The sequence below is a fragment of the Pinus tabuliformis genome, chromosome 6, assembly GCF_031772625.1.
Source record: "Pinus tabuliformis cultivar Carrire ecotype Pingquan chromosome 6, CPIR1, whole genome shotgun sequence".
Classification (NCBI taxonomy): Eukaryota; Viridiplantae; Streptophyta; class Pinopsida; order Pinales; family Pinaceae; genus Pinus; species Pinus tabuliformis.
Window position 1 is genome coordinate 2,078,385,756 of NC_142292.1, and position 25,359 is coordinate 2,078,411,114.

Genomic DNA, 25,359 nt, shown 5'->3' on the forward strand with positions numbered 1-25,359 from the left:
TGTTGTGAGGTTGGTTCCCTTTTACCTTGATCAACTTGCCACGATATTATAACCATGACGTATTAAAATGTTTCCTCAACTTACAAGATGCCGAAAAATATATTGTAGTAAATGAAAATCATGAGATATAATAGACATTGCTTATAAGTTGGGTAAAATTTAATACATATTGCCCCATAATAGAAAAAAAGCTATCTATTTGATTCAAATTGTAATAAATGAGCAACTATTCCCCATGCAAATATTGATTTAATGGCACATAGAAATACACGGTTTCCTTCATGCCCCTCGAATATGCAATTGGGTTGCTTATTTGGGGTCATGATCTGTGTACTATTTATAAACCCTACAATATTCCATACTTCTTTTTGCCTTCCATCAATATACATAGTTGCACCTTTATTTTGATCATTGTCTTTTAGTTCTATATAATTTGCGGCCACTCCATATCTTTGCATACTTTTGGCATATTAGACTAGCCATACCCAATCATTGTAGTTGTAACAGGGTTCAACATGCTCCATCAATTCAATTTAATCCTCTGTTGCATACCTTTATGCCATCTGTTAGTGTCAGTCTTCCCAGCCTTCCTCCAGTGATCAAATATGCTCTTACAAAGTGATCTCAGAGTGTCAAGGTCAAATTTTGTCTTTTCAGTGAGTCTTCAAGCAAAATTTGGTCACTAGGCATTAGGTCTAGGGTTTGCTTTAACTCCTTCTAAAGTTGTCCAAATGCCAATATATGTCACTATTCAGCTGAGTCTATCATCATTCATAGGGTTTTCATTATCATGTCGGTGTCTAATGAGTCATTTTACATCTTGTTTATGCTTCAGTTGTGCTTTGGCAAGTTCATTTCCCTCTCCTAGGGTTTTGAAGCCAATTTCTCTTGGACGGTCAAATCATTGGCAAAACTTGTATCCAGATGTTCATAAACCTTCCCCTATCCTTAAAGTACCTTATCAAGCACTTCCCATCCCTTAGATCCGCCAAATTCCTCATTTTTGCACAAACCCTAGTTTCTAGCTACAACTTGGCAATTTTCTAGGTTGGGCCTGTGTTTTGCCCTTTTGGACCCCTTCCCCTCACTCAATCTTTGAGATTCTATTTTCCCCTACTTCCTAACATCTCTCCCTACTCCCAAAAATTTCTTCAAGAATTTAGAAGCCCCCTATCCCCTTCATTTCGCTCCATTTCGACAAAATTCCTTGTTTCACACATCGGGACAAGTTTCACTCAAAAGATGTTTTAGAGCAATAAAAGATTAATTTTGGAAAACTGAGAGAGGTTTTTGTCCAAAAAAGACTAACGAAGAAAAACCTCTTTCACTTTTTTCACATGTGTCATGGTTTGAGAGAAATGTCAAGAATTCCGTTGCCTCAGGAGAATTAAAGACACCTCTGAAGCGACCTTGGGAAAATAAAGTTTTATCCTAGCTTGGTTGGAAAAATTATTTTCTTGATGGGTAAAATGATAACTAGACACAAAGATCTTTCCAATGAGCTATCATGAGCTCAATTTGGGGTTGAGGAAGGCATTCAAAAGTTGACTGCAACAGCACTCTTCCTTGAGGCAGCCTCATTTGGCACTTTTTGACCAGTCTTGGGAGATTTGATTTTTGACAGGTAAAATAAACTCCAAATTGAAAAATTCAAGTTGGGTTGGAAATTAGACTCAAATACCTTTCTAATGAGCTATTCTGCGCCCAATTCTGACACCAGGAAGGCCTCCAAAAGCCTCCTGCAAAAGCGCGACCTGTTGAGCCAGGTGCGCGACCCGTCAGAGGGGCGCGACCCGTCAGGAGGCTGCCCGTAGTGTATTTTTTCAACGGGCGCGACCCGTCAGGAGTGCGCGACCCATTGGGCATGGTGCGCGACCCATCAGGCAGGGGGGCGCGACCTGTCAGGCAGTTTTTTGCCAGATTGCACTGTACAGCCCAGAAAACGCAGATTTGACTCAGTTTGACTTTTTGGGGTTGAAGATGATTATCTTTGATGTAATTGTGACACTTTTTAGACACTTTTACCCTTTTGTAACTCTTCTAGAAGATTCATTTATGAAAAGGGTAAAAATTAAATGTATGAATTGGTTTCCAAGTTTATAGAGGCAAGTTGTTTTGACTGCCTAGATTTTAGTGCTCAGTTTAGAATTAGTTGAAACAGCTCCTAGAAGGATGAGCTCGACCCCTAGAGGCAAGGGAAGAGGTTGGCTTGCCTATATTATGTATTTTCTTAATCATTTTCAAGGGTTGGAAGGTTGGACTCTTGAGGGATAAGCTATCATTGTATTATTTCATTGTATCTCTGCAATTTTTGGCTAAGGAAGACCAGGGTTTTGCAGTCATCTTTGGGATTCTTGTGGACTCATGTGTTGATGGTGTGTTTCTCAATGATCTTGTAAGCTTTGTTATGTGATTCATTTCCTTTCTTTACTGCTGCACATTAAACAAATGAAGTGTTAAAGTAGGAATTCATGCTAGCCATGCTCTGCTTTTAAATTTGTTTAATTTCAATGTTTTCTTCTGTCTAAAGAGAATTCAAAGTGATTGTTTGCTCTCTTTAGCTCCTTATCTTTCATTCCTCATCATCCATCTCAAGTTAAGGCATCAATACTGTATCCTACCTCGCCCCAAGGAACCCCCTGCAGAAACTGTGTCCAATCCCCGCACCCAAAATTGCAATTCCTCAATTTTCCACCAAAAAACCCAAAAAACCCCAAATCAAACTCTTTGATCAGTTTACTAGCCTAATATCAGTGTTACCTTGTTGGTCATCTCATCCCATTGAAGATCTGCCGAGATTGACCGGAGAGAGCCTTCTCCTGCCCCGTAGGGCTAGCTACGAGGCTAAATGGTTTGATGTAGCCTTGAGGTTTACCTTTCTCAGCCTGAGGTGAAATTTCAAGCGCTAACACCATCCATGGAAAATAGCCCCAAACCATGTAATGAGAATGGGGAAATGCGATTTATCCTTTCATTGACAGGAAAAGCAGTGTTTATTTTAGGAAGATCCTTAGGTGTCCATTGTTTCACTAGAGGTGTGTACCTAAATGGAACGTTGATGTTATCTATGCTCTCATTATCTTATGAACATAACCCCCCTTTAGAAAGAAAAAAATCCATGCATCCATGGAATTTTCTTCTAGTATTTTCACTTGTAGTTGATTTTCACCTGCTAGACAATGTAGCAGATGTTTGGTCAAATTCTTCTATCATACTTGAACGTTCGTCACTCGATGAAGATAGATGTGACATATACCTGTTTGGTTGAAAGTCCTATAACACTCCATCAAATGAGAGAAATCGTTAGCGAGCATCATAATGGATTTTGAGAAATGCCTTGATGAAACCACAAGAACATTATAATAGTACAAGTGAGTTAGAAGAAAGTTATCTACATTTAACCTTATGGAACTCCTCCCTCTAGCTGCATCATAGTAAACATTTTCATGGGATAAGTTAGAGGAGCCATATCCTTGACTAGATCAATAACGAGATGTCCACTATCCATAGCAAGAACTACTCTAGGTGAATTTTCCTCATTCATGTCCTTCGGGCAAAGTTTTGCATTACCCATATGCACCCCATGATGTCAAGTAATGAAAAATCAAGAACAATCCACCATTAATTGGAGCATGATATGGAATCTAGAACAACTCATGACACATCCACATAGTTAAGAATATGAGTATAGGAAAAAACACCACTAACAATTTGGATTGATTCATTTAAACCCTACCTAGCATTGATATCAACTAGAATCTGGGCCATTAACCACAAGTTATTCTCTACATACCCATCATCACTTATAATATAGGATCTAATTGCATATCCTATGGCTTAATACCTATATTATTCCAAATTTCAAGTGGGATATTGGGAAATTTTACCCAAATCGAAAAATTATATGATTTATACATATCCGCACATAAAAAAAGGGCCCCATAATATAAGCCCAAGAAAACAATGATTCATTAACCATGTTTTGGCCAATATTTTCCATGCTCCCTCATCATACCAAAGGATAAAACCATGCCATCCTCTCAACATAAAATGACTAATGGTGTTATACATGAGAAAAGGAAACCCAAATTACTACATACACAAATACAATGACCTATATTAACACATCAATTGAAGAACTTACTGAATAATGTTTTGTTGAGAAATTCCTCAACTTGATAAAGAGAAATGTCCTTTCCTACCACAAGAGAAATAGTATTCCTATGGGATTTTATGGGCCTTGTCCTACACCAATTAACATTGTGGCTTGGTTTTGGAACATGCAATGAACCTCTATGTTCCTCAATCCCTAATCCCACTCCAATGGAGAGAAAGGACGAGGAGTTGAGTGCCAAATGTAGATTTTGACCCATCTTCCATTGGGATAGTGCTACATGTCATGTTATGGACACCCATACCCACAAAAACATTCACATTTAGTTCCACATGAAAGGTCTCAGGCCTATTATTAATCTCAAATGATGGTGGATCTAGGCTGCCAAATCCATGAGTGGAATAGGGATTGTCATTAAATACTTATTCATCTCTATCATGTCACCATGATATAACCTTGTATAATTGTTAGAGTGATTCTTTGATATTTGCAACGAAATAATTATGATAGCTAGCTATAATCAAATATGATCATTGGAGAGAGATTCATACAAGTATCTTATTATCTAGACATCCTATTAGTTAGAGATTCATCCAAGTATTATGTTGTTCATATCTACTTTTAGCTTCATCCTATGTATATATGAATATTTCCTTGCTATCATTTTGTCTTCTTATAAATCTAATTTTCAACTTGTGTTCTCATAATGATTGAGTAATTTCTAGAGATAGTTATGCATGTTTATTTTACATGCTAATGAGGAGATTTTGTTAAAAAATTTGGAAAATATATGGAAGCTAGGTGGGAATATTTATGGCTATGATACATATGTTGTAATAAGTAATTTTAGATATATTATATGTTGGGAATTATTCCCCAAGTTATAGAAAATAAATTCCCTTGAAGTACACACATGTGATTTTTATTTTCTTGGGTTTCCTTATGTATCTAGTTGGATAGAAGTGCAATATATATTACTATAAGTAATACTTTAGCTTCAACCACAAGGTTGAAATTTTATGAGAAATGGATCTAGAAAATCTCAAGGTTGAGGTGAAATTTTTGAGTTTATATTTCAAGGTGACTTCTAGGAAATTCAAGAAAAAGTTGGTATAAATCAATCCATGCCATAATGATGTATTAAAACATAATTAGGTGATACATCCCTTATGAGAAAGTAATACAAATTCTTTTACATATTCATGAAAATCTATTCATATGTATTGTCCTCCATAATAAAAATGCATAATCGGGTCTCCTTCTATCTCTTTGTTGTGAGTGTTGATTTCTAAGAATGGGATACAACATGGAGAAGACAAAACAATAAGGTATATACTATGAAGATACTTTTGCATCCATAACTTAATTTATTTCCATTTTTTTAATTTAAAAAAAAAAATAGGTGGTAAGTCCACTAAATGGATGTTCTTTTTCGAAGACATGAATAGAGTTTATATGGATCAACCATAGTGTTTTATTACCAAAGGTAAAAAGTGTAGGCTTGCAAGTTAGTGAAAACATTATATGGATTAAAGTAATACCCCAAACATGGTATAAGAAACTTTATAAATGCCTTAGGTCCAACAATTTGAAAAAGAGTAATTCAAATCCATACTTATGTATTAAATACAAATATGAAATCAATACCATGGTCTTTATTACTCTTTCTATGCAAATCTTTAAAAACAAATAAAAAAATTCCTTTATAAATTAGCTTTAAAAACCATATAAATGAAATCATGGGATGATCCTGGTCAGAAAATGGATCTCTAAATGAGAATTAGGGTTTTCATCCTCTGTAGAGAAAATCCATAAGTGGTTGCTGCTGAATGCAATTTTGTCACAAGTATAGAATGAGCGTGTTGGACAATTGACATTGCCTGGATAGCTAGTGGTTGCAAGTGTGTTGGCATTGATGTCAACAATCATGCTGGGAGATATGTTGGGTAGTTAGCATTGTCCAACTGTTGGCATTGATGTCAACTAGATACCATGAATATTTGTGGCAGCAAATGTTGTCTTTGATGTTCCCTAGCCTAGATGTGATGGTAATTGGGCTAGCTTGATGTTCTTGATGTGTCAAGCTTAAGGGGAGTCCCATGGTTACTGCAGTGCTCTATAGAGAATCATAATAGTAGTAGGATTATTAGAGAAGCCATAAAATGATGACTATGGTGGTTTGGAATCCATTCCATGTTTTCTGCAGTGCTCCGTAGAGAATCATCATAGTAGTAGTCTTATTGGAGAAGCCATAAAATGATGACTATGGTGGTTGGGAGTCCAAGATTCTAGGAACAAGAAAAGGATTCAAGGATAAAAGAATGGCCGAGAGTTAGTAGCCATTTTTTAGGTAATAGATGGACTCAAAGCTTACATCAGACTTGCTCCACTAGAAATTTTCTATGAAAGAGCTTTCCAATGGTATGTGGAAGTCTAGAAATGGCCATCGGAATTAAAATTTATTGATATCTGAAGTAAAGGAGCTTGGAGTCCTTCGAAGCAGGTCAAATATCAGGAGCCAAATTTTGGAAGGACAAATATAAGAAGCATGGGATCCATCAGGACCTCAATAGTTTATTTAAAAGAAGCCTAAAAGGAGTAGCCAAATATCAAGGCTGATTTTCGAAGGTTTGGAATCTCAAGAGCTTAGAGATTTCAGAACTCGAGATACCAGAGCAAGTCACAATATCAGAGGTCAGAGTAGATGGTGCAAAAAGGCATATAGGAACCTCAGAAGCTTATAAGTCCTTGTAAATTTCATTTCCTTGGAATTTCTGAGGTTTGAAAAGGAGAATAATTACAAAGGAATTCGATGAAAAACAAAGGACCAAGAAGACCATTTATCTCTCCTCTAATAGACACATGGAAGGAGATGATTGGTCCCTTAAGAACTGACGATGTAGATGACATTAGCATGATGTGAATGTATGATGGACACGTGCCAGTTAGATTCGACATTTTCGGTGGCCTAATGGGGCAAATCCAGGTGACACGTGTCACCACTAAGGATACATCACATGGAGTGATGACGACAACATGACATCATCTTGGAGGTCGGCATATCGAAGGTTGGAGTTTTCGTAACTCATGTCTAATTGTTGTATAGAAAAGTTTTGATTTGATAAAGGGACTATGATGTGGACTGGCACATGGTCATGGGGGATACAAAAGACGAACGGCAGAAAGAAGGCCTAAGCACCTAAGTGCTATGTGATGCCACATAGAAAATATTTCGAAGGTCGGAATTTCGAAACTCCTTCATAATTGTAATTTAGGGAGAAGTTACGAAACAAGGAGCTCTGATCATGTTTAAAACTTGGTCATCTAGATCGAAAGGACCAATGGCATATAGGAGACCTTAGCACCTAAGTTCTGAAAATATGTGTGGAAAGTACATTTTAGAGGTCAAAATTTTGGGGACCTCCCTAATTGAATTATGAGAAATTTATGATATGCAGGAGCTCCAAGGTGTTGGTGCTTGGTCAAGGAAACTAAAAAGAACCCAGGGCAAGAGATATATACAGGGAGATAGTCCCCTAATAGGAGAATAAAGGCCTTATAACATTAGCGCTAAGCCAGTGGTCACAACTCCTAGTTTCATGGGGTAAAATAAGGAGCTGAGTAAAAGGGGCTAAAGGTAAAACCATAAGCTCGCGATTTCGTAAGATATTTTTAATAAGAAGTTACGAAATGAAAAAGCTCTAATATTGCAATAAAAAGCTATATGAAGGTGTATGAGGATGAATGGGTTGACAACTAAATAAATGTGTGCAGAAGGTTGTTGTCGCAGGAGTAATGGTGACTGCATAAATCGTTGGGTCAAGACAAAGAGGACCATGATTTGCAGAGGTAGCAGTTGACTCCATAATGACCATGCTTGAGATTTCTTGCACATTAATGAAGAATTAAATTGAAAATATGGCTAAGTGTAGAAGTGTTGATCATAGTATAGTGTTGGAATTATGATACAAGTGTTGTCCTTGATGGCCACTCACTCACAGGTGAGTTCAGTTTTGATGAAAGGCAACCCACAGTGTAACAGGTCCATTCAGATGTAATAGAGCATTGATATAGAAGAATAGGAAGATGGAACTAAAGTCTACTAATCAGAATGAAGAAGTTGAAGGTAAAGGATGGTGAAAAGCAGTTTAAGATGTATACGCAGGTCCACTTAGTCAAAACAATGTATACACGCTGGTTCACAGAACAAAAAGAGCGTATACGTATACATGCACTTTCACAAGAAGAAAAGAGTGTATATGTTGGAAAATTAAGGAAATTCAAGAGGAGAAAATACCAGGGGTCAATACCATGGTATTAGTCCAAAATATTGAGCGAATTAACGACTATTTGATCCCGTCCAAGAATACCATGGATCCTAAGTGGTTTTGGTCCAAGGTATTGAGAAAGGCATAAAACTATATAAGGAGGAGAAGATCATAAGGCCAAGGCATGCAAGTGAAATGGTTTCTAAGGAATACTTCTATCTGAATTATATTTTATGTTGCAGGGGCTATGTTTGTGATTTGATATGAAATATTTTGTGCACCTTGAATTCAATGTTGGATTAGGATCATGAGATCTGAAATGACTTATCATTGAATGATCTAATATTGGTTGAGCTAGATCTGATTATGTACACATATTTTAATCTTTAAATTTCATGATCTGGGTTTGTCTGAAGTCTAGAATAGCAACAAAGTTATGAGTTAATATTTGCAAATCTATACACTGGTTCATCTCGGTAAAAGCGCATGTACACACAGGTTCTACTCTTCTAAGTAGAATATATAAAGGAAATGCCTATTTTTCAAATCTAACTGATCTATTTGATCAATTATGTTGTTTTACTGATGTTTGTCAATGAAGTCTTCTTAGATCTGAATATAAACTAAATGCATAAGCAGTTTGACATCTGATTGATTGATTGTATAAGTGAGAAGGGTGATCTATGCTACTGCCTATGTAAAGCTTTATAAATTGATAGTAGATGTTCAGTTTATTGCTGGTTGGTACAGACTTGATTAAGAAGTTTTATGTTTTAGTAGTTTTTGAAGGTATACACAAGTTTGATTAAAGGAAATAGCGTATACACACATGTTGGGTTCAGTAAAGTAGCGTATACATTTTGATGCATGATTTTTGAGGTTGCAGCTGGTTCTAAATGATAATGCAGGTTTTTGGGTTCAGCATAGTGTTCTGGTGATAGTAATCTGACTGTTCAAATTAACTGATTATTGGTTGATGCAGTTTGAAAGATCTAATGGGTCCAGTATGAAAATTTGATGAAACTAGGCCTTCATGTGTATTGTTGTGTACCAGGAGCATCCAGTCTGAAAATTTATGAAACGTGGTCCCTGGAAGAAGAGAGAAGGTTATATCCTTCTGTAGGCCGGTGCTTATGTACCAGTAAACACATTGGATAGTACGAAAGCTAGGGGGTTGTAGCTTCCTTCCAGTAGAAGCTGGAAAACAAGAGAAGGTTGTAGTCTTCTGCAGGTGGGTGCCTATGTACTGGTATGAGACTACACCAGTAAAAGATTGTAAACAGATTTTCTTATTATTAAAAGAAGATGGAGACAATAGCAGCAGGTGGTTTTACCCCGCATTGGGTTTCCACCATAAATCTTGGTGTTCATGTGTGTTTCTTATGTGTGATGGTTTATTCTATTTTTTACTGCACTGTTTAATACGTTACTAATGCACTGATTAAAAATCAACACATGATAAATTGACTAAATCATAAGTTCTTTGGGTATACGCTGGTTTCTCTAATCACAGTAGCGTGTACACGCTAGTTCACTTCACAGAAGTAGCGTATATAAATCTATTTGGGAAAGGAAAAATTATTGAACTGATAATATTGATTCACCCCCCTATCAGTATTATTTCCAACAATTGGTATCAGAGAAGGTCCTTTAGAAGAAGCTTAAGCGCTTGAAGGAAGATCTTTCAAGATGAATAATCACAAAGGCATGGGATCTATCAAACCAGCAATCTTCAATGGGAGCAACTTGGTATATTGGAAAATAAGAACCATAGCCTATCTACAATCTCTTGGATCCGATGTTTGGGAAATTGTTGAAGGAGGATATCAATTTCCAACAACAATTCCTGCAGACTCTTCAGGTAAGAAGTTATATGAAACCAATGCCAAAGTTGTCAATATGTTATTGGGAAGTCTATCAGAATCATAATTTGTCAAAGTCATGCATCTCAAGACAGCCAGAGAGATATGGGACAAAATCATTCAGAGCTACGAAGGAGACTCTCAGGTAAAACGTGCTAAGCTTCAAACTCTCAAAATTTAGTATGAAAATCTTAAGATGCATAGTGATGAGAGTGTTGCTAGTTAATTTTAACATATAGATGAGATTGTTAATTGTATGAAGAATCTAGGGGAAGAGATAAAGGAAGCTACTTTAGTTGAGAAAAGCTTGAGATCTTTGTCTTCTAAATTTGAGTCAAAAGTGTTTGCCATAGAAGAAAAATAGGATCTTCAAACTATTACTATGACTCAACTCCATGGAATCCTAACTGCCTTTGAAATGAGAAAATGAGGTCTATCAGATATGAGAGAAGCTTCTTTTAAAGCATCAGCAAAGGGAACAGAAAAGGAAGAGCACAATGAATTAGGACACATTTCAGAAGAAGAAGATGTGGTAAATTTTGTCAAGAAGCTTCAATGGGGTTCCGAAAGATTCAAAGGTGAGCTACCTTTGAAATTCTTTGCTTGTGGTAGAGTCGGTAATTATGCTACCAAATGTCTTCATAAAGATAAATATGCAAAAGGAAAGGAATATGAAAAAGGAAATAGAAAACAGGCTGTGAATAGGAGTTACTATACGCATGAAGATAATGATGGTTTATCCAATAGTGATGAAGATGAAACTGAACAATATTATAGACTACTCATGGCTTATGACAATGATGATTTTTTGGATGCCTTAGAAGAGGAATACTTTCTTGAGAAAATCACTAAACTCAAAATCTATTTAGAAGAAAAGAATATGATCATAGATACGTTGACACACCAACTCACTGAAAGAGAAAAACACAATGAAAATCTAGAATGTGAAATTGCGGGTCTAAGAAAATAACTTGAGAAGACAAAATCTCTAAATCTTAGATTTTGCTAAAGGATCTGAAACTTTAAATGAAATCATCAAATTTCAGCGTTCTCCTCTGATAAAGACAAGTCTTGGATATACTGAAGAATCATCTCAATCACAGAAGTTGTCAGCCTCCACTAGAAGCTATCTTGGCGCAGCAAAGACCAATGAACAATATGTCAATTGTCAGCAAAGGCCTAAAATTACTCATCAGGTAAATCATACTCAATTTACTCTGAGGATGGATATCAGTAGAAGCTTCAACCAATAGGTAAACAATGCCAAAAGATTTTATGATCGTAGAAACTTTTTTAATGGGAAATGTTTTTTATGTCATAACTTTGGGCATAACGCTGCTCAATGTGTTTCTTACAAAACTATCATGACTAGAGAAGCACGAAATCAAAGGAGTGTAACATGAATCCATAAAAGCTCCTATAATAACTTTTCTCCTCTTGAAAATGAAGTAGAATGTTCGATTTGTAATAGCTTTGGTCATGAAGAATATGAATGCAGGAGAAAATTTCGGCCATCAATTCAAAAGGAGCAAACATCATTAAATCCCAATATATGGAGAAAGAAGGAATCTCAATTAGAAAGATGTGGCATAGATCTGTATGCATAAGGACAAGAAAATCAGTGGTACATCAATAGCAGATGCTCCAAATACATGATAGGTGATAAAGAGAAACTTCATTCATATAATGATTTAGAAAAGGAAAATAATGTCTCATTTTGAAATGACAATCCAGTTGTCATTAAAGGTAAAGGTTCTATCTTCTTGAAAGAAAAGGTTAAAGCTGGAAATGTCATGTATGTAGATGGTTTAAAGCATAACCTGTTGAGTGTCAGTCAAATGTGTGATCAAGGAAATGAAGTTGTGTTTCAATTAAACAGATGTGTGGTTCATGAGCTTGATACAGGAAACACTGTGATCAAAGGCACAAGAACTCCAAACAACTTATACATACTCAAAGGAGGACAACAACAATGCTATCTAAGAAAAACAGATGAAAAATGGATATGGCATAGATGATTGGGACATCTAAGCTTTTCTCAAATAAGAAAGGCATGCAGGCTCAAGGCAGTGTGTGATCTTCCAGATATCAACATCCCAGAAAATACCATATGAAAACCATGTCAAGTCGGTAAGAAAACCACAGTTCACTTCAATGAAAAAAAAGGATCAGCAAGTAAGCCTCTTGAACTCATCCATACTGATTTATGTGGACCAACAAGGAAAAATTCACCTCGTGGAAAAGAATAGTTTATTTTATTTATTGATGATTTTTCCAGGATGTGTTGGATAGAACTACTAAAGCATAAAGATGAAGCATTTGAAAAGTTTTAAAGCCTTCAAAGCTTTAGTTGAAAATGAATCAGATCGAAAAATCAAATGTTTCAAATTTGATCGAGGGGGATAATTCATATCAGATGAATTCTTTGAATTTTGTCAACAACATGGAATAAAGAGGCAATTCTTCGTCGCAAGAACTCCTCAGCACAATGGTGTGGTGGAAATAATGAACAGAACAATTCAACAAATGGCTCGAGCAATGCTTGATGAATCTGGAACTCATGCAACCTTATGGGGTAAAGCTGCATTTGCTTTTGTTACTATTCTCAACAAAGCGAATGTTTGGGTAAATAGCAATCAAACTCCATATGAACTTTAGTATGGTAAGCCTCATACTGTAAAACACTTTAGAGTGTTTGGAAGCAAATGTTTCATCAAAAGGACTAACGAAAAACTTGGTAAGTTCAAACCTAGAGCTGACGAAGGAATTCTTCTTGGTTATTAATCCAAAAGTAAAGGATACAAATGTTATAATAAAAGACCGGAAAATTGTTGAAAGCATTGATGTTGTAATTGATGAAGCATGCAAAAATATGGAACAAATGAAATCAACAGAGGAATATGACAGTAAGAAAGATGGGGAATTCTTTCTCGCATCAAATCAAAATGATATAGAAGAAGAAACCAATGAAGCACCAGAAGAAGATACAACAGATAGGGAAAAAAATCCATCCATGTATGTTCAGAAGAATCATCCAGAATCTCAAATTCTAGGAGAAAAAGGGGTTGGTGTACGAAAAATATGAACTCTTACAGGGACCTCAAGTTATCTAACATTACTATCCTCCACCGAACCCCAGAATGTAAATTAATCCTGCAAAGATGAATGTTGGGTCAAGGCCATGGATGAAGAACTGGACCAAATTGAAAAGAACGATACTTGGGAATTAGTTCCTAGACCTTATGATAAAAATGTTATAGGAACAAAATGGATATTTAAGAATAAGTTGAATGAAAATGGAGAAGTTATTAGAAACAAGGAAATACTTGTTTGTAAAGGGTATGCTCAACAAGAAGGTATAGATCTTGAAGAAACTTTTGCACCTGTTTCCAGACTTGAAGCCATAAGGATGTTTCTTTCTCTCTCTAGTTTTCGAAAATTCAAAGTATATCAAATGGATGTAAAATAAACCTTTCTTAATGGAGATTTAGAAGAAGTTTATATTGAATATCCAAAAGGATTCATTGTTGGAAATGATGCAAAACTCGTATGCAAGCTCAAAAAGGCTCTCTATGGTCTAAAGAAGGCTCCAAGGGCTTGGTATTACCACCTTGACAAATATCTACAACAAAAAGGTTTCACAAAAGGTTCTGCAGGTACAAATTTATACACAAATATTGAAAATGATAAAATGCTAATTATTGTTGTTTATGTTGATGATATCATCTTTGGTAGCAATGAAGAATCCATGAGTCAAAATTTTGCTTCAGTAATGCAGCAAGAATTTGAAATGTCCTTAGTTGGTGAACGTACTTATTTTCTTGGTCTACAAGTACAACAAACAAAAGATGGTATCTTTCTTTCACAAACCAAATATCTCAAGCAGATCTTGAAGAAGTACAGAATGGAAGATTCTACACCAATATGTACTCCAATGGTAACAGGACGCAGTCTCAATTCTAACGGTGAATCATCAACAATAAACCAATCAACTTACATATTATGATTGGAAGTTTTCTTTATCTAATAGGTACTAGACCTGATATCATGCATGCAGTAGGAATTATTGGAAGGTTCCAAGCAAATCCAAAGGAATCACATCTCCAGGAAGTCAAAATAATTTTCAACTATCTTCGAGGAACTCAAGAATTTGGTTTGTGGTATCCTAAAGATACAAATCTTACTCTTCATGCTTATACAAATGTAGATTGGGCACGAAATGTGGATGATCGAAAGAGTACTAGTGGAGGTGCATTCTATATGGGTTCTCGGTTAGCGTCATGGTTCAGCAAGAAATAAAGTTCGATTGCCTTATCTACAACTGAAGTAGAATATGTGGTTGTTGCATCTTGTTGCACACAACTACTTTGGATGATGCAAACATTGCAAGACATTTAGATCAAATGTACTCCACCCATCTCCATTCTATGTGATAATACAAGTGCCATCAGTATTTCGAAAAATTCTGTCATGCACTCCAAGAACAAGCACATACCCATTAAGTACCATTTTCTAAGAGAACAAGTGCTTGAACAAAAGGTTAAATTGGAGTATGTTCCCTCCAAAGAATAGGTTGTTGATATATTCACTAAACGCTTCCTAGATAAACATTTGAATATCTCAGACAAAAGCTGGGATTAGTTGATGCATCATGATGCCACGTAACTGACATCCTTTAAAAATCCCATGTGGACCTATGAGTTATGCCCACATAACCTCCAAAGTGAAGCAAGGTTACACCCTTTCATAAATTTGGAATTAAAACTAATTAAATCCATGTTCACTTAACTTAATAAAACCCCATCAAATTATTGAAACCCAAAACAAAAGAAAGCCCAACTATACATCCGATCAATGAAAAACAAAGATATAACCTGTCAACCAGCCCGATCCCACTTCGACCGCATCCGACTAGATCTCAAATAGATTTAACCCGCATTAATAACATATCGGGTCTGAATTTTCCACAAATATTATCGCATTAATTCTTCGTCGTTGACCTTACCTTTCAATCCAACAGTCGTTGGTTCACCTGATAAAAAAAAATAATTAATGATCCTCCACCGTTGATCAAAGCACACTTGATTCAATGGTTAACACTGATATTGGACGAAGATTTTGCGCAATTTTTATCCACCCGATAAAGTGGTTTTCTCTCTCCACCCAAGTGCTACGTGTCGATTGATTAATGGAATCACTTAGAACTCCAAAAGACAGCTTACCACTTTTTCTCCACCTGATAAACAACTTCATTGATAAAACCACTTTTATTCCTTGACTAACGCACAAGCTTGTTGGTGCGCGATGACCATTAGATCTATTGGATTTGTAGATCTGACGGTTCTAGACTCCTTTGGTTAACACAATTTTGTCAGGTTTCCTTCATGAATTATCAGTCAACTCAGTCTTTTGATGTTTTAGTCTGTTTCCTATATTAAACCACATGCACATTCATTAGAGAACGCTTACGATCTTCTCACAAATAGATCATCATTAATCAAACCTATGATCAATGATGATTCATTCCTTCATTTAATCTTTGTCTGCTAATCTGGTAGGGATAATCCACATCAACTAGTTTTCTGCATTATATACAGAACACACACTCTTATCCTATATTCTGAGCATCAACAAACACAGTAATTCTTAGATCCTCAATCCAGAGACTAAAAGTTATAAACACACTCAATACTAAATTACACAAAGAAATACACAATCCACATTGTATTCATATTGATAAATATTTATAGAAGAAACAGTCACACTCGATTGTTTCAGTTCTTCCCTCGCTCATCCATCCTATCTTTCCATCTGAATCTAACCCTCTCACTCATTCCAAAAGATTACAATTTATACAAAATGTGGATTCATGAACCCATTTAGTTCAGATCCAGAAATCTCTCATTCTTCCCTAAAGAATCTCTTCACTCCACTCTTTTCTCAAACAAATGCTAATTTAAGCTTTCAAATCCCTCATATCCTATTCAAACCAGATAATCTAACTGCTTGGCCTGATCTCCATGCAGGGAGGATCAATCAGCTACTTATACCCTTTTCTGCTCAGATTTTGACAACAAATAAAACACTCTCATACATTTAAATTAATAAAATTAATTAATCTCTTATCTTCCAACCCTTTGTTAGCCACAACATGTGATCATACCATCACATTGCTGACTAGGTCTAAATGCTCCTACATCAGACTCCCAAAGTTGAAATTTTTCATGACCTCTTGGTCATGTGTTTCTTCTGCTGATCATCCAGTATCCCAAACTTTACTTTGTAACTGGTCATCACTTTCATCATGCTATTGATTCATTTCTTCTGCCACTGTCACTTCTGTTCTTCCAGGATTCCAAATCTTATGTTGTTGTTGTCCACTTTCCTTGCTGATACAAATTTCTTTTGTTAATTTCTCTTCCTTGCTGTCTCTCTTCTTAACTGACTTCATCTTCCACACTTTCTCAACTTCCTATTTACAATTTGTTCGTAGCTGAACTCCACTGACATCTATCTATTGTACATTCTCCCTTACCATAGAAATTATGAAATTTCTGTCCAATTCTTCTTCACCTCTATTATTTACAAACTATTGCTTGTACTCTACAGCTTCCCTTTCATTATCATTAAAGATAATCTTTCCCTTTATCTTATTAGGTTCATCTAATAACTTTTCCAGTAATTTGAATCTTCCCTCATCTCCAATAAGCATATCATTTGCATATGACTCTTCTTTCCTGTATAAAATTGAATTTTTGCCACAATTATCATATTTAAAGTTACTATGGATTTCTATATCCACAGATAACTCTGCCATCAAGTCCTTATACTGATCCTCTGCAAAATTTATAAAATTGTCAATAAATTTCATTTGAGCACTTTCTTGTTCATTACAAAATATTCCTTGTTTTGACACAAAAATGTCATTCAACAATTCAAGAATTAAATTCTCCTGAAATATATCATTGTGAAATATCCTTTCACCTTCCATACAACTAATTAATGTTGTTTCATCTTCACCTACAAAAAAAACAAAATTCTGGCTTTCTAAAGCTTCTTCATGGTTTACAGATTCATAAAAATAATCCACTTTAAAATCATAGAATTCCTGAACTTATGTATTTGTCAACATCATCATACATTCCTTCACATTTTCCACACAGTCTGGATTTTCTACTGAAGATACTTCATTCTAGTTATCATCACAAATTTCCATTTGTTTGTCTTCAGCTTCCTTAATCATGACAATTTCCCTGTCAATACCATCATTCTCAAAAGTATTAAATATATGCTCAAAATATCCTTCTATTTTAACTATTTCCTCAAACAGTTTCACTTCTTCATCAACATGCATAAGAACATTGTCCAATTGTTGTTTATCACCTGTTAAACCTGAAAATATACACATCATGTCAGTTTCAAAAATAAAAGGCTCTTCACCTGAACTCTCATTGACTAGACCTTCATGCTCCTTTGAACTATTTGGATAGTTCACTAAGTTATTGAGAAATTCTTCCTCAACATCTCTGATTTTATTTTCATCAAAGAAAACTTCTGGGACTACAGCTTCTTGACTTTGCTTGACAATTTCATCATAAGTTTGCATAACATCCCCCTGTCCTTCACAATTTTCTCCAGCACTCAATTTATCCAAATAAGACAACAATGTCTCCTTCTCTTCTATGATAAGACTTTGATCTTTCAAAGATTTCCTTGACTTAAATTCTTCAGCTAAGTTCTCTGTGTCAGCCTCGCTTCTCTTCACTTCACAACCCTGTAATGCATTAGCTTCTCTCCCTCTATCCATTTTCCATTGGTTTTCTATCCATGTTAATATTCCTTCTAACACGATCTAATAAGTTTTCACTAAGAGAAGACACTACCATTTACTCATACCTTTTAATTTTCTCCACCAATCAAAGTCTTGAAAGTCTTCCTGCATCTCCTTTTCTGTTTTTCTTGTCTCAACCTCTTTCACAGAGTCAATTTCATTTGGCTGCATACCTACAAATTTACATTCACACAAATAATTAATCCCAAAATTATGAGATTCTCTTGCCTGTGAAGATGCTACCAGTACCTTTCTCTCCTATTGATTTGTATAGATCGTCACTATCATCACTGTCATCACTGTCTCCTTCCCCAAGGAGAGATCCTTTCTCTGGTTCACAAATGTATTCTACTCCTTCATCCTCAACTTTTCGAAGCATTAATTTCTCAGCAAACAATTCTCTGACAGGCCACTTAACTCTTTTCCCCACATAAATTCCTTGTTCCAAATCTTCTCTGATTCCTTTCTGTACCAGCTTCTTCAAATGACTGAGTTCTACCTTCATCTCAGCCAACTCTATGTCCATTTCTTCTTTACTCATTCTTTTGAGTCCAACTGCTTTGGCACTCTTTTTTCTCTGTCTGTGACTTTCCTCTGTACCCCTGTTATGACTATCAATAGTCAATTCCATTTCTTCCTTTGGTGAAATTTCCTTGTTCACTGGTGAGATGCAACTAGCCCTTTCTTTCATCTGTAACAAGTCTCCTTCATGCCTCACCAAACTTTTTTGAGTTTAGCCCTTTGGCATCTGTTGGTTCTTTCCTTGAACCTTTTATTGACTAGCAATTCTACCCAGCACTCCTCTTACTGGAATTGTTATCTTTAAGAAAACTCTACCCACAATCACAATTGTGGAGCTGCCTCAACAAATTCTACCCAACCGCAGTTGGAAGTTGTTCTCATCTTCTCTTGAACACTCCTTCTTCTAGGCTGCTGCATCTTTAATTGCTCACTTCCTTCTTTCATTCAATAATTTCATTTACTGTTGGGTATTGTCACCTTTACATCTAAGAGTTCTTCTTGCTTCATCTTCTTTAACATAGATCATGTGCTATGATGCTGATACAATTCATTCTACCTTCCAACAATTTCGTTGCTTCCATTGACTTGTACAATCATCAATGTAAACTTTGAAATGGGAACTGATACTATTACCCGTTTTGTAGAGATAGCAAAAAAGTGACCTGATTTTGAAAGGGGGTGATGCAGAACACACATGTTTTTTTTAGAGCATAGTTTTTGGCACTTTAATTTTTTTTATGTACATTACGTTTTAGAATGGTAGTGATTTTCATGCTGATTTGAAAAAGTGGGTATTCTACATCAGACCCTTTTTTTAAAAGACCTGTTTTTTGGCTTTAAATTTTCTAATGTATAAAATGTAAATAATTATTTTGTAAATTTGATAATTTTTGAAGTGGTCGTTTTCTTCATTTTTTTTTGTTTTTTATTTTAATTTTAATTTTTTTGTAGGAGGTTTTTATTGTTTTGCATTTTTAAATTAGAAGATCGATATTTTGAATTTTCGATATTCTACATATTTATACATCTTTAATTAATTTTTCAATCCACATGAAATAATTGTTTCTAAAAAACAATATTTTTTAACAATAGACATAAAAATAACCATTTTTAACATAAATATAACTAAAAAACTACACGTTTTGATAATTTTTTGCTAGAATTGACATGTCAAAATCACAATTTTTATACGAAAATTTTAACTAAAAATGGTTAAATAATAGTTTTTTTTATGAATTTCATGTCAAAAAAATAATAATAATCACTTTTTTTTCAAAAAATAATGATTAACTTAAAAATCAATGCGAAAATCACATATTACAAATATTGAACGCATAACAACCCTAATTGAGTGTTTATTCTTCTCATAAAATGTCAAAGTCAAAACATTGCAAAGCTTGATTTCCAAGCATAACTTAAATTTAATCAACAATGTCACGTAATCCAAACTCTTCGTCCTCTAGAGTTTCATCATTGTCTTCTTCCACAATATTTTCTGTTTCCTTTTGCTCATTTCCCTCTTTTAATGGATCTTTGATGTCTGCGAATCTCCCAATGTATGTTTTTCCAAACATTCCATGTAATGGTGGTTGGGGTTCCTTTCCCTTTTTTGCCACACGTGATTCACTAAAGTCCCCTTTCTTCAACCCAATTTCTTGCATTGCATCTGGAAGAAATTGAAGAGCATTAATTCTTTGCTGAATGAAATTGCACTGTACTAGATCTTTTTCAATTGCAATGCAATTTCTTCCTTTTTGAAGGAAAAATGCTAGTGATATACCTAATTATCAGGCACAAAAGAAATAATGAACTAAATTAGTACAATGACATATTAATTAAAAAATAACATATTGAAATTCAATTCCATATAATAAAACTTACCTGAGCCAAAAAATAAATCCAGAATCCAATCTGCTTTATTTGAATATGTCTATAAAATAGTTAATCAATAATTGTGGTTTTTGATAAATGTTAACTATCTCTCCTTTTGTTTCGCAGTCTTCATATGTTAGTTTTCTCACAATAGCATCATAAATCAGTATTTGGCTATGACTCTTTCCGTCTACCCGATTAAAAATCATAGACATATGGCTATCATATTTTTCCCAACTATCAATATGAATGAACTCACAATCATTTATAAATTGTTGATCTTCATTGTTAAGAAGATTTGACTTTTGCCTGTAACATGAAATAATAAAAGTTCAATTAACTTGAACATAAATAAATTTTTCAACATTAATCAAATATACATTTTAAACGTCTTACCATGTAAGTTGCATCCTTGAATTTGTTTTCCCCTTGAAGCTTGACAATATCATTGCCAATTGTGTGTCTGAATGAAATGTCACAAATCTCCATAATGGTGATTACATGACTTCTACAAATCCCGCAACCACTTGACTAAGAGCTTGATAAGTATAAGGGTCACTATCATAGTCAATGTTTGGAATATTGAAACCATGGGGAATATCTGCAATGACTAGGGCATAATCCATTTTAGGTATGAGTTTAGCAATGTCTTCATAGTCGCCTTGTATTACTTGATATTAAATAGTGTCTATCCCATTCCAAATGAAATGATTAAGAGTTGGATCAAGTTGAACATTCTTAATACGTTGCTTCCTCAGTCTTTCGATCTTTATTTTTTCAATAAAGGTTTTGAACCTATCTGGCGCTCCATTATCATCCTTCCGAATCTTTTATAAAATAAAAAAATATATGTGTAAGTTATAAATTAAAAATAGTACACAGGTGAATAAAAATGAATGCATAAATCAAGATACCTTTTTAAATGCAAGATAAAAAGCTTTTAATGTTGATGTAGAACTTGAATTTGGATAGTTGCATACAACATCATCCCAACTATCTTCATTCAACAATCTAACCATTTGTTCTTGAATTTTCATGTAAACTTTGTGACTGCATAGATAAAGTAACAAAAAGTTAATATAATGATATGTATAACAGATACTACCAAGAACAACATGTTTTATTTAAAATATAATTATAATCTAGAAATAAATAAAAATAATTCAACAAACTTACTTTTGAAATTCCTCAGACATTTCCTCCAATGATAATTCCCCTGACCTCACACGAGATAATATTGTTTTGACAATTTTTTCATCTTTCACTCCTTGCATCGCCCTCCAAGGTGTGATAGTCATATCGTCTAGAAGATGCTTCATTTCAGGAGCTGATTTACTATTGCTACATATCAATGGCTTAGACTTTTTGACCCTCTGGTTTTTAATGGCAATGTCTTCCCACATGCTAAAAATCTCATCAATCAACTTCCAAACATCTCCAGTTCTAAATGCCAATTGGAAAATGTTATCAACACCTCTGAATAAATCACTATTTTTGTTGCCTTTTCCACCTTTTGAATTGGTTTTCTCTTCAATTTGATAGCCTATTTCCATACAACATTCCTTTCGAAAATCTGCAGTAACATTTATCCTATCCCCACCACATTTTTCTTCAAATTCACTATGAATAAAGCTAACCTTTGGATGAAAGTCATAGACATCCTATATTCATTATCTGAATTATGATCCCATGCCACTAAATTTGCTTCTGTATTTGATAAACCAGCGTAAATGATACATTTCATTGTTTCAAAACATGGGTTATTAGGATATTCCTCCATCAATTGTCTTTGAGCTTCTACAGAATGGTTCCCCCCAAGCACATAATAATTGTATTCAAAACATTTTGACTTATCAAATGCTTCTTTTTTGGGAACTTGAAGTGGATCAACAAGAAGCACATAACTAACCACATGAGCATATGGATTGTACCTCATCAATGTCTTCAAGTTGTGAACATGCAGATGATGTGGCTTTCTAACTTGATATTGACATTGTCCTTCACTTGCCTTATAGGTTTGCCTGACATTAAGCTGAAATGTACGACCACCATCAATTAAGTTTCTCTTTGTCAAATTCTCTCGAATGGCATTTTGTTTTGTTTTGATAATGCCATCCTGTAAATCAGCTCCTGGTGTAATGATTTCTCTACTTTCTTTTGAAGTTTCACTAGGTTCTTGACTGCTGGTAATGACTGCTTCAAAATATTCAACTTTACTTTTCTTCGTCATAACATTCCCAACAGATTTATTCTTGGGCATTGTTACTTTTCGTCTTTTACAGTTCTTCTCAATTCTAATGTCATCTTCAGTAATGGCAACATATGCTTCACTGTCAATTTCAACTTCATCATCCTCAAAAGTAACTTGTTTACCCTTGCTAGATTTATCCACCAGAGGCCTTTTTTTTTTTTTTTTTTTTTTTTTTTTTTTTTCTTTGGATGTAGTTTTGTAGCATCATCAATTACTACATTTTGCTTGTTTTCCATATCTTCTTCTGACACTAAGTAAAAACTGCTAACAACTTTCATGATATCATGCTCTATGAAATGAGTGCCTCCCAACCTAATTGAACAACTTTCAACAAAAATTTTCCAAACAAAATATCATGTCAATAAAAAACAAAGTTAAAAAATATAGCGAGACACTTTCAAGAATGCAAAATACAAATATAAATAACAATACTTACGATGTTTTGTGTCATCTCATTTACGATTGGTTTACACAACTTTGTAGATACCTCTCTCGTGTCATACAATGAATATGATAGTCGGTATTTAATCAATTCATGTGACTTGGGAGCTTTTGTAAGTATGTAAACAACTTCAGTGTCCGGTATCGAACACATATCTATGACTCTTCCCATCACCTCAAAAATTTCATTATCATTCGGTATATCAATATATAGATATATATTCACATTTGTGCTTTCTCTTTCTTTCACATACCAGATTCTTGATGGAAATTTCACCTCTTTTGAATTCTTCCAGTCTGAAATCATCTTCTTATCACTTGAGGCACTTGAAAGATTTGTAGCCATGAGCTCAGGTGGAGTTCGTTCACCAATGTTTCTTGAAGATGCACCTTTAAGAGTCTTTGGTCCAAAAAGATTCACAAAAATTTTCTTTGATGCCATTTTCCTGAAAAATAGAAACACATAAATCAGTAAATAACAAAAACATATTAACTTAAATTAACAACGAAAATATATCATAAATTTTTTATTTGTATAATCAGAATTGCCCAGCCACCCCTAACGGGCGGGCAAGCGGGTCGGTGCCGAGCTGGTCGGTGGGCAGGCGGGAGGTCGGGTGAGGGATGGCGGGGTGGGGTGGGCAGCCGCGCGGGTGAGGGTGGGCGGAGTCAGCGAGCGGGCCAGGTGGGTGTGGGTGAGAGGGGTGCGCGAGTGTGGGCGGGCGGGCAGTGGGTGGGGGCGAGCGTGCGGGGGGGGGACGGGCAGGGTGGGCCGGCCCCCAACCTCCCCATCCTCACCCACTCTTAGCCCCCTTCCACCCCCACGCACCCACGTCGACCTTCTTCCCTCACACCCACCCACCTCTCCCCGACCCCTCTCTCCCCCCCTCACACACTCCCTCACCCCCTCACACAAACTCGCCTCTTCCCCACCCCTCTTACCCCCCCACCTACCCGACCCCTCCCACACCCCCTCATACACTAGGCACTCCTGCGCACCCCCGCCCACCTGACATCCCCACACAGCCTCGCCCTCGCCCTCCCTTGCCCTCCCCTTCTCTACTTGCCCCCTCACTCGCCCCCTCACCCGCACGCCCTCCTCGCCCATGCCTGCCAACGTCGGCCCCCTCACGCACACGCCCTCCGCCCACCCTTTCACCTACCCACGCCCTCCCCCTCACCCACACGCCCCCCGCCCTCACCCTTCCTCCCCCACCCATGTCCTCCCCGCCCACCCCAACCCCACACTCGCCCACCCACATGCCCACACCCGCCCTTCCCCGCCTCCGTCCATGCCTGCCCCCTTACCTGCACGCCCCCCACACCCTCTCACCCACCCTCCCCGCCCACACCCGCCCCCCAAACCACGCCCACCCACCCCCAACACCTTCAGCCGCCCCCCTTCGCCCACCCCACATGTCGCGCCCTCCTCACCCGTCCTTGCCCACACCCATGCCCACGACCATCCCACCCCCTCACCTGCCTGCCTGACTTCACCCACACCCACGCCCGCTCCACCCCCTCACCCGGCGCCTCACCCACCCACTCGCCCTCGCCCACGCCCGCCCCACCCCCTCACTCGGCACCTCACCTGCCCACCCGACCTCACCCATGCCACCCCCTCACTCGGCCCCTCACCCGCCCTCCTGGCCAGTGCCACCCCCCCTCCCCCCGCGCGACCGACAACCAGGTGATTCCCGGAATTGCCCGGCCGCCAGTCAAGCGGGGGGGGGAGGGGGCGTCGGGGTGGCTCGGCCGGGAATCGCCCGGGAATTGCCCGGCCACTGGTTGGGTGGGGGGCGGGCCGCTGGAGTGGCACCGACTGAGGCCTGGGCGAGGGTGGGGCGTGGGCGGGGAGGGGGAGCATGGGGGAGGGGGACAGGGACGGGGAGCGTGAGCGTGGGTGAGGGGGAGGGGTAGGGGGAGCGTGGGTGAGGGGGAGGAGGAGGGCGCGGGGATGAGCGTGGGTGAGGGGGAAGGGGGGGTGTGGGCGGGGAGGGAGGATGAGGGGGAGGGCACGGGGGTCGGAAGGGTGTGTTAAGGGAAGGGTGCGTGGGTGGGAAGGGCGTGTGGAGGGCGAGTGAGGGGGAGGAGGTGAGGGGGAGGGCGTGCAGAGGGTAGGTGAGGGGGAGGGCGTGCGTGGGGAGGGTGTGTGGGTGAGGGTGCGTGGGTGGGGGGGTCGATGTGGGGTGCGGTCG